The sequence below is a fragment of the Euphorbia lathyris genome, chromosome 3, assembly GCF_963576675.1.
Source record: "Euphorbia lathyris chromosome 3, ddEupLath1.1, whole genome shotgun sequence".
Lineage (NCBI taxonomy): Eukaryota > Viridiplantae > Streptophyta > Magnoliopsida > Malpighiales > Euphorbiaceae > Euphorbia > Euphorbia lathyris.
Genome location: NC_088912.1, coordinates 110315330 through 110324428, shown reverse-complemented (window position 1 = coordinate 110324428; position 9099 = coordinate 110315330). Strand labels below are relative to the sequence as shown.

The 9099-nt window shown below is 36.5% G+C and overlaps 1 pseudogene; it reads left to right on the top strand.

The window, feature by feature from the left end:
- The first annotated feature begins 640 nt into the window (after window positions 1-640).
- LOC136222872 (phloretin 4'-O-glucosyltransferase-like) lies at window positions 641-8761 on the top strand (annotated as a pseudogene).
- Window positions 8762-9099: the final 338 nt, after the last annotated feature.

Sequence of the window (9099 nt, the reverse complement as noted above, 5' to 3'; positions counted from 1 at the left end):
AAAGAAAAAGCTAAGGGAAAAATGGCGGGGACAGGCTCAGTTGCTTTCGTTCCGGACGAAAAATTGGTGAAAAAGCTTGCTCAGTTCAAGGATGCGGCCATGCAGAAATATTATGAGGAACTTGCGCAATTCGAATTCGGGCCTGTGAGGACAGTTTGTTGGAAAAAGGCTCAAACTTGATCAGCGTGTGTGGAGGCTCATGGAGGCCGGCCATTTCGACTGCTTCTTTGAAATGACTGAGCCAGCCTACAGAGAACTCATATTAGAATTCTTGGCCACGTTTAAGCACAATCCAGATATCACAGATCCCGACGAAGAATGCAAGTTTAGCTTCAGGCTAATGACTCACACGTAGCGGCCTTCGTTGAATACGTTCAACAGTTTACTGGGTGCTACGGACGATGATGATCTGGAATCTGAAGGCTACAAGGAGGCATTTACTCAGACTCCTGAGGTGTTTGACCCAACAGCATTCTGGCATTCTATTTCGGGCTAGCGAAGCTATGACGGTAGTGTTTCCAAAGCATCGAATATTGATGACTATGCCATCCGCTACCTGCATAAACTGGTTTCGGGAACCATCTTTGCCCGAGAAAACCAGGCTACTATTCCCCATGCTGACTTGACGGCCTTGTGGAGTATGTCGATCAGGCCCAGAATGAACTTAGGCTATTGGTTTGGGAAGTACATCAGCAACTTCGGAAAGAAGAATTCCTCGGTCATTTGCTGTGGAAGCATTGTAACTCGGATTGCAGAAGAACTTGGGGTTTTTAAACTAGAGGACCGCAGCCAGCTCACTGTGGTGAACCACCCTGACCAGATTGATTTAAGGAGCCTGCAAAGCATGTTGTTTGGGAAGCTGGTGAATGGGAAATGGGTATGGATGGCCGACTTCGTTGAAGCAAGGAGAGTTGAAAGCCACAAGAGAAAGTGTGAACCTACTGTGTCTGTTTCCTCTGAGTCCGAGCAGATTGCGCCCGAAAAAGACCTCGCTTTTTACAAGAAATGTACAAAGCTCACCAATGATGATATTGTTTGCAAGTTCGATGCTTTGTTTACGCAGAATGTGGCTAACCGAGACCAGATCCATGCTCTTGAGCATAAAACTGCTGTTTTGCAACAAGAAGTGGATATGTTGAAGCATGTCTGTATAGAGGAGCATGGGCGGGAAAGTCCTTCGGGTACCTCGGTTAAAAGTCCGGTAAGAGAAAAATCTGATGTCCCTAAAACAAATGCCGCTACCTCCTCGAAAGGGGATGGTGCCGCTCTTGCTAAGGATCGAGAGGTTGATTCCTCTCGTTCCCCACTTGTCTTCAAACTTGTCGTTATCCAAGCATCCGGTAACACTTATAACCCTTCTTTGTTTTTATTGTTACACTCCCATGTTATCATGTTATGATTCTTTTATCCTGTTGTTAGAGTAACATTGAGGACAATGTTAATTTTATTTGGGGGGTGGATTGCATGTGTTTAAACTACTACAAATCTACTTGAGCATAACATGATAAAAAGATGAAGCGTGCTGTTGTTGTAGTATGATAAGTTTAAGCAAATTTCCCTCTAATAAAATCTTGACGTCCTTGTTAAGCAAATCGCATAATGTGTTTATGTAATCATTTCACTTTCTGATCCATTTCGCAACTGATTGTGCTTTTGTGATTGCAAATTTGAGGTGATAGCTTTGTTTTATTATTTGAGCTCCCTTTTAAAATCGTGAATTTCTGAAAATTTTCAAGTTTTAACTCAATCTTCACTTAAAGAATCTCCTGCTCCAACGCAAAAGCCCTGAAATGTGAGAACTTGAGCCTACATTAGCATGAAAATGCGATGATTCTTCATGAGAGGGCTAGTGCATATTGTCTTTAGGTAGGCATTGCTTTGGCTGCCCTATCAAAATGGTAAAATTTTGGATGATCATAAGACGAAAAGGCAGTTAGATCCCAAATTCACTCCACAAAAAGCCTACATGTGCTTCGCACTCACATTGTTAGGATATCCAACTTGAGCCTTAACCTATTCTTTCGCAAACACAGATTTAAGGAACCAATGCCCTTCACTGTAATCCCAAAAACACCTTGAATTTGTCTCATGCTCAGGAAAAGCTGCTCGAGAGAAAGAAAAATGAAATTTTTTTGAGAAAATCTGTGTTTATAATGATCAATCGGTGAAATGATGACATTTGAGGAATGAATAGGAATTTTAAAAAGATAACAGAAAAGTGTTTGAATTAGTCTCTTAAATTTTTGGACAAATGCTAACATCTTGAGACTAAAGTCAAATGTTTGGATAATTATGTTTGTGTATTCATGGGATAGTTTGGCTTATATTGTGAAACGGGCTGTGCGTAATGATCTATGCTAAGTGCCGAGTATGGTAAAATTGCATTGCATGTAGAAAATTCATACACTTAAATTACCAATTCACGTCCATACCTTAGCCTTAGCCTAACGGTACGACCCATGTCAAGACCTTTTGACTATGATCGTAAAATTTTTGATCCATCGAGATAGGGCCAATGAGCAATGTCATAACCTAGCGATCATAGTACTAAGCTGAGAAGTGATGATACTTTCCCCTATGGCAACAAAGGCCATTTGAGAGTGTGTGAATCTTCCTAAGCTTAGTGAGGCACTTGGAGCTTAACAGGTGGTTTAAATGAGGATTGAGGTTCAATTTGAAGCTTTGAGGAATTTCATAAGAAAGGGTTTTAAAATTTTGATTCTAGCAAAAGCCTCATTAGCAGTCACAAATTGTTCAAAAAGTTATTCTTCTTAAATTCTTTCTGTTTAAATCACTTTCCTATAATTCTGTTTCCCTTATTTCTGCATAAATTCTTTCTGTAAATACTCCTTTGATTATTCATGCCTAAAACTATTTTCTTGTGTTATTATTATCTTTTTGCTTACTTTAGGACAAGTAAGGATTTTATTTGGGGGTATTTGTTGGGCATGAATATGACTATAATTAAACAGCATTCTAATAACATTTTATGTGTGTTTCACGCAAAATATTCCGAAATACATGGACTTATAAGTGTTTTATGCAAATTGTATTGATCAAGTCAAAATGGGCGATAACACAGCCTGTTTTGCAACAAACCGTAAGAAGTTGAGCGCCCTTTGATCCAGCGGATTTTCACTGTGTACCCGATGAAGGATAGCGACTAGACAAGTGATGGGTGCGGTGTGGCAGCAGTTGCAGGAAAGGCAGGAAAGCAACATGATGATAAGACGGATCACCCCTTGAGTGTTCAAGGGTTAACTTAATTTTAATCATTCCCTAGTGTTAGGTAACAGTAGGAAAAACAATCTTATTTTGTAATATTTTGTGGCATGGTTCGTTTTTCTTCCTATATATAGACGTAGTCGAGGAAAGGAAAAAGGACACCTTTTTACTTTTGGAGACAATCAGTTTTAGTTAGAACTTTTGAGGAGAGGCGAAGCTCTCTTAGGACAATGACGCCTCCAATGGAGGTCTGTGGAAAATGGTGGCTATTCACTCTTCACTATGAGTGAGTAGTCGTTTTGAATGGGTTTGGCCAGTTAGGGCCGGTTATGTAAGTCTTCTATTAATCTTATTTATGAATGAATGTTGATATATTATGATGTGCTTGACAAATCCTTAACTCCATTACTAAATGCATGTATGTTAGTGTTAGATGCATGATAGGACACTGCTTTCATCTTCACGGAACCATTAGTCAAGCATTCAACCCCGAAAGAGAGATGTCAGGAGGTTGCATCAAGGGTTTTCTTTAGAGAAATGCTGTTTAGATCGTAATGCAAGAAAGAACCAACTTTGGGGACGCTTAAGGTTGCAGTATGTCTTAGAATCTTAAGAACACACGAGAGTTGACTTAAGTGAGCATCAAAACAGAGACCTTGGCATCACTTTACTTCATTCATGAATAAATAGGATGTTTAGAGACTGAAAGTGACCTGTTCTGGTGTGCTTGACCTGTTCTTCCATTTTCTATCATTAAGTACTCTTTGAAATCAACTAAAGATCTGATCTTGTTTATGTTTGAACAACACCTCTCAAATTTAAGAATTGACACAGACACACACCATGTTCTACAAAGTATTTCTTGTAAACTTTGATTCTCAATCCCTGTGGATACGATACTGGACTTATCATTTTATTACTTGTATCTAATGCACAGTCTCATTTTAGGACAACAGTACCTCATAGGAAACCAATAGTGTACCTTAGAGGAAACCATGGTGTACCTCATGGAAAACATATTATACCTTAGGGGAAACCATGTAGTGTACCTCACGGGAAACCATAGTGTACCTTAGGGGAAACCATATTGTGTAAGTATTGGTTGCCAAACAATTATAAAACTGTTTTACCTTTTTCCAAAATACAGATGTCTCCAGGCTATACAGATGTCTTTATACAATACAGATGTCTCCAGACAATATAAAATACAAATTTCATTCTTATTCTTTCCATGTGGAATTCTCACAACACTAATATTAAAGACTAATGTACATCAGCTTGTTGATCCTATTGGATTACATAGGATTTTGTGTAACTTAACTGTTAACTGATTTGTACCTGATGAATATTCGTTAAACTGATCAACAAAAAAGTGATGGTGCAGTAGCTTGGCTCATTAGACCATGTGGGCTCGGGTAGCACCACCTTGTATTCCTTCCACTTCTAGGAGTAGGAGGTTGTCGCTGCTCTGTGAAGCCAGCCTAGCGCGGTGCCCTCCACTCTAGGAACCAAGTCATCTCAACCTTGGTCATGGTTAAACTCTCAGCTTGGAATGGACCAGCCAGATGTTAGCTGCATGAGCCTGGAATTTTGAGCCATAGTAATGTTCCATCACTTTGTTGCCCCCCATTTGGGTCACAAGCTTATGCTACCAAGCTCGGCGATGTAAGTTGTTATTCTTAAAACTAATAAGCTATTTAAGGTTGTTCTAATCCAACAAAGTGAGATTTGATTTAGTAGAAAATTTGACAAATTAAATTAAATTACATCAGGCTAAAAGTGTTAAATATGACATATAGAGATTTAAATGATAACTTATATCTAATATATACAAACCAAACTATATATGGTATGCTTAATTTTTTTTTTGTTTCAGAAAATAACATAAGATTTATTTGTAATAGTCGTTTAACCTAATTTTGATGTATACTATTACTATGTATCCTCATTTTTAAGATATTCAAAACATGATGCCAAATAAAGTAGTATGTGGACTTATATCCACACGATGTATACTATATATCATGTTTTTAAAATGATGCAATAATTGTAACGCCAAATAGAAAATTATGGATTCACCATAATTTGAAATGCCAAATTGTATACTCATGAGATCATTAATTAATATGTAAATGGACATTTAAAAATGTATAACTAGATATTGAGCACTAATTGATGGAAGAATCAAACCATGTCAATCCTAATGTCATTTTGGTTGGCTTTTTATGTGTCATGGAACCGATTGAACTAAAAGTGTATGCAAATACCCACTGGGCTTCCAACGTGTACCATACAGATCCAACACACCATTAGTTTTTTAATTTCCCAAAAGCTCAAGCCGCTCTGACATTATGCATTTGCTTAATTAGTGGCTTTATTTACAAGCATACCAACCTTTGAAACTTATTATTGCTTGTGTTGTGCAAGCTATATATATTAGATAAAGAATCATAGGCCAGCAGGCCAACAGTTGGATCAAGGGAGACCTTGACGTGCTGCTTTTTTTACCACAAGTTCTTTTTCCCTTTCCTTGCATTTTTCTTTTTCCTCTCATTGTTTGTGTATAATATTCGTAAATATCACAATAATAATAATAATAATAACTCAACATGACAAAATTTTCAAAGTTCATCTGCTAAAAAAACAAAAACAAAATTACAAATTTCTATAGAGTACAATTAAAAATATATATGAATTAGGAAGTGAAGATTGTAGCAGGTAAACAATCATAACTATTTTGATATGAACCTCTATAAAAAAAAAATTGAAATGAACCTCTTGTTTCTTTTGGAAACCTAAGTACATTGTATACTTTAATATTAAAAAAATTAAGTATTTTGATACTGAAATTGTTTATTGATGAAGTTGATGAAGATAATTAATCAATATGTAGATGGACATTCAAAAACGTACACCTGGATACTGAGCACCGAATTGATGGAAGGATCCAACTCTGTTATTGGAGATGTTATTTTGATTGGCTTCTTATGTACTTGTTTAAGTGGTGGCTTTATTTACAACCATACCAATTTTTGAAAATATTATGGTCATGCAAGAGCCATCTAGATTGTAAACTGTTAAGAAAACAAATATCATTTAATTATGCAATTAAGAACACAATGAAACGATTGGAAAACTTCATATTTTTCCCTTTAAATAAGTAGAATTAACAATAAGGTAGTTAATTCGCCGACCACATTTTGCAATCATTGTTAGTATATTCTTTTGACTTGTACGAACATCCTCTAAACATGGATTTTGTTCAAATTGTTTTACCATTGTTCTTCCTGTACAAAATTAAAATTATCATAAGAATTAACTAAGTTAAAATTAACCCTCTTTTCCATTAAAATCATTGCATCAATCATAATTAGCACATCTAGAGTTTTTAGGGATGGCAAGATCTATTCAGATTTCTGAATCATTAGTTTTCCTGCACCAAATTAGTTTCTAAATTATCATTGACTAAACTTGTTAAGATTTCTTTTAATTTCTTAAACATTGCACGCTTGGTGTATTCAGATTGATTTTCTTGATATATATAAAGATCTGGTAAAAATATATTCTAGATTTGTACAGATTGATTTTACCTTAAACATTGGAAGCCAGATCCATTCATATTAGCCAATTTGTTTTCATAAAAAAAAAAGACCAAGTTCACAATAGCTTACCTTCCTTGCTAGCCTGAACAGCCATCATTACATCTCCTTCTATTCAGTTGGTCGTGTGAAGACAGTGAGAGCTCTGCCTCTCCTGTCCGTTTCTTTGTCAAGTTTTTTTTGTAAACCAAAGCAAAATTGAGCTAAGTAATTTCAGTCCCTCCCCTCCCTTCCCTTCCCTTCCCCTCCCCTCCCTTTAATGAAACTTTCATCCAAGAAAAAAAAAACTTACATTGGAGTTTCGCCGGCAACATTAAGCAACCACAATAGATGAAGACAAACATGAAGACAAAGATGAAGGAGACAAACAAAGCTTCTTTCTAGAAAATCATGCTCTGAACTCCAACTTAAGGTGTTATAAAACCCTAGAGCGGCTGTCTGCTACTAGGGCTTTATAAAGGGTTAAGGTGCAAAAATACCCTGTAATTTTACCCTTAACGTCTAAAATGTTGCAATTTTGCCCCTATTTGTAGCGAAGAGCAATTTTACCCCCCTAAGGTTGGTAATTTAGGTCAATTTCAGACACTATTATAAAACATAGATATTTTTATTCATTATTTTGCGCCAATTGCATATCAATTCATTCTAAAAAAAGATTTCATGTTTTTTGTAATTTAATAATAGAATTGAAGATTAATATTTATAAATTCGGTCAATTTTTTGATTTTTTTTTTTGTCTAATTCGTACAAAAGACAGTATATTTTTTAATTTTTTTTCACATCCCAACATATGTTTATGATTTGTTACTGATGGCAATGATGATGCTTTCAAACCGATCCAAAATTTTAAAGATTACATATCAGGTCTGAGGATTCACGGCTCTGAAAGTCTCAGTGAAATCATAAACAATTCTTCATTCACTTGTGTTGCTTACCCTCTTCTTCTTCCTTGGGTTGCTATGCTGGCTCCGGAATTCAACCTACCATCCCTGCTTTTCTGGTCTCAAGCTGCTACTATTTTCAACATCTATTACCATTGCTTCAATGGTTTTAGCGACGAACTAGAGAAGAATATCCGTGATTCTTCTTTCATGTTTCGTTTCCCCGGATTGCCGCCTTTATCTAGCCTTGATCTTCCTTCCTTTTTCAGTCCTTCTGATACCAACAAATATGCTTTTTCAGTCCTGGAAGAACATCTCCAGATGCTTGATGGACAAACTAATCCAACAATTCTTGTCAACACCTTGGACGCATTAGAATTGGAGGCCTTGAACTCCATCAGCAAGTACAAATTGGTGGGAATTGGGCCTTTGGTTCCTTGTGGTTCTGATTCTTCAGTGAGAGGTGATCTTTTCAAATGCCCAACTTCCCATTTTTACATTGATTGGCTTAACTCAAAGGATGAAGCTTCAGTTATTTACATGTCCTTTGGAAGCATCACACAAGTATCAGAGAGGCTAATGGAAGACATGAGGAGAGCAGTAATATAGAGTGGGCGTCCATTCTTGTGGATTATAAGAGAGAAATCCATGGAAAAAGTAGAAGAAAATGGAGTGATAATGCCATGGTGCAATCAATTAGAGGTGCTATCGAATCCAGGAATAAGTTGTTTTTTTACTCATTGTGGTTGGAATTCCACAACCAAGAGCTTGGCTTGTGGAGTCCCTGTGGTGGCATTTCCGCAATGGACTGATCAGTTAACAAATGCTAAGCTGCTTGCAAATTATTGGAAAACTAGTGTTAGAGTTACTCCTAATTAAGATGGGATAGTTGCTGATGAAGAGATAAAGAGGAGTCTCAATATGGTGATGGGAGATGGAGAGATGAGAGAGAATGCCATCAAATGGAAGGTTTCACCAACAAATGCTTTTAAGGAAGGTGGTTCTTCTCACAACAATCTCCAAGATTTTGCCAACTCATTGTTTCACCATTTTTAGAGTATTTCCCTATATAGGCCAAGACTAATGGCCATAATGTTAAATAAATGAATAAATAAAAGAAAAGTGAAAGTCAACTCATAGTTTGAATTTAAATTTCCATTTACCTGGAACAATGCTCAATATCATGAGATATGTTCTTAGAAAGATACCTTTTAAACTAAAACTCAATTGTGAAAAGCTGAAGAAAAATGCATTAAGCATGAGTTCTCTAACAATGGTTAACGGACAAAGATCAAACTAAAAGGGATTAGAAATAAATTTTAAACCGCAATTCCACTGCACTACAGTTGATTAACTGGCTATAATCCCTAACAACCACAAGATATGATCTAAAT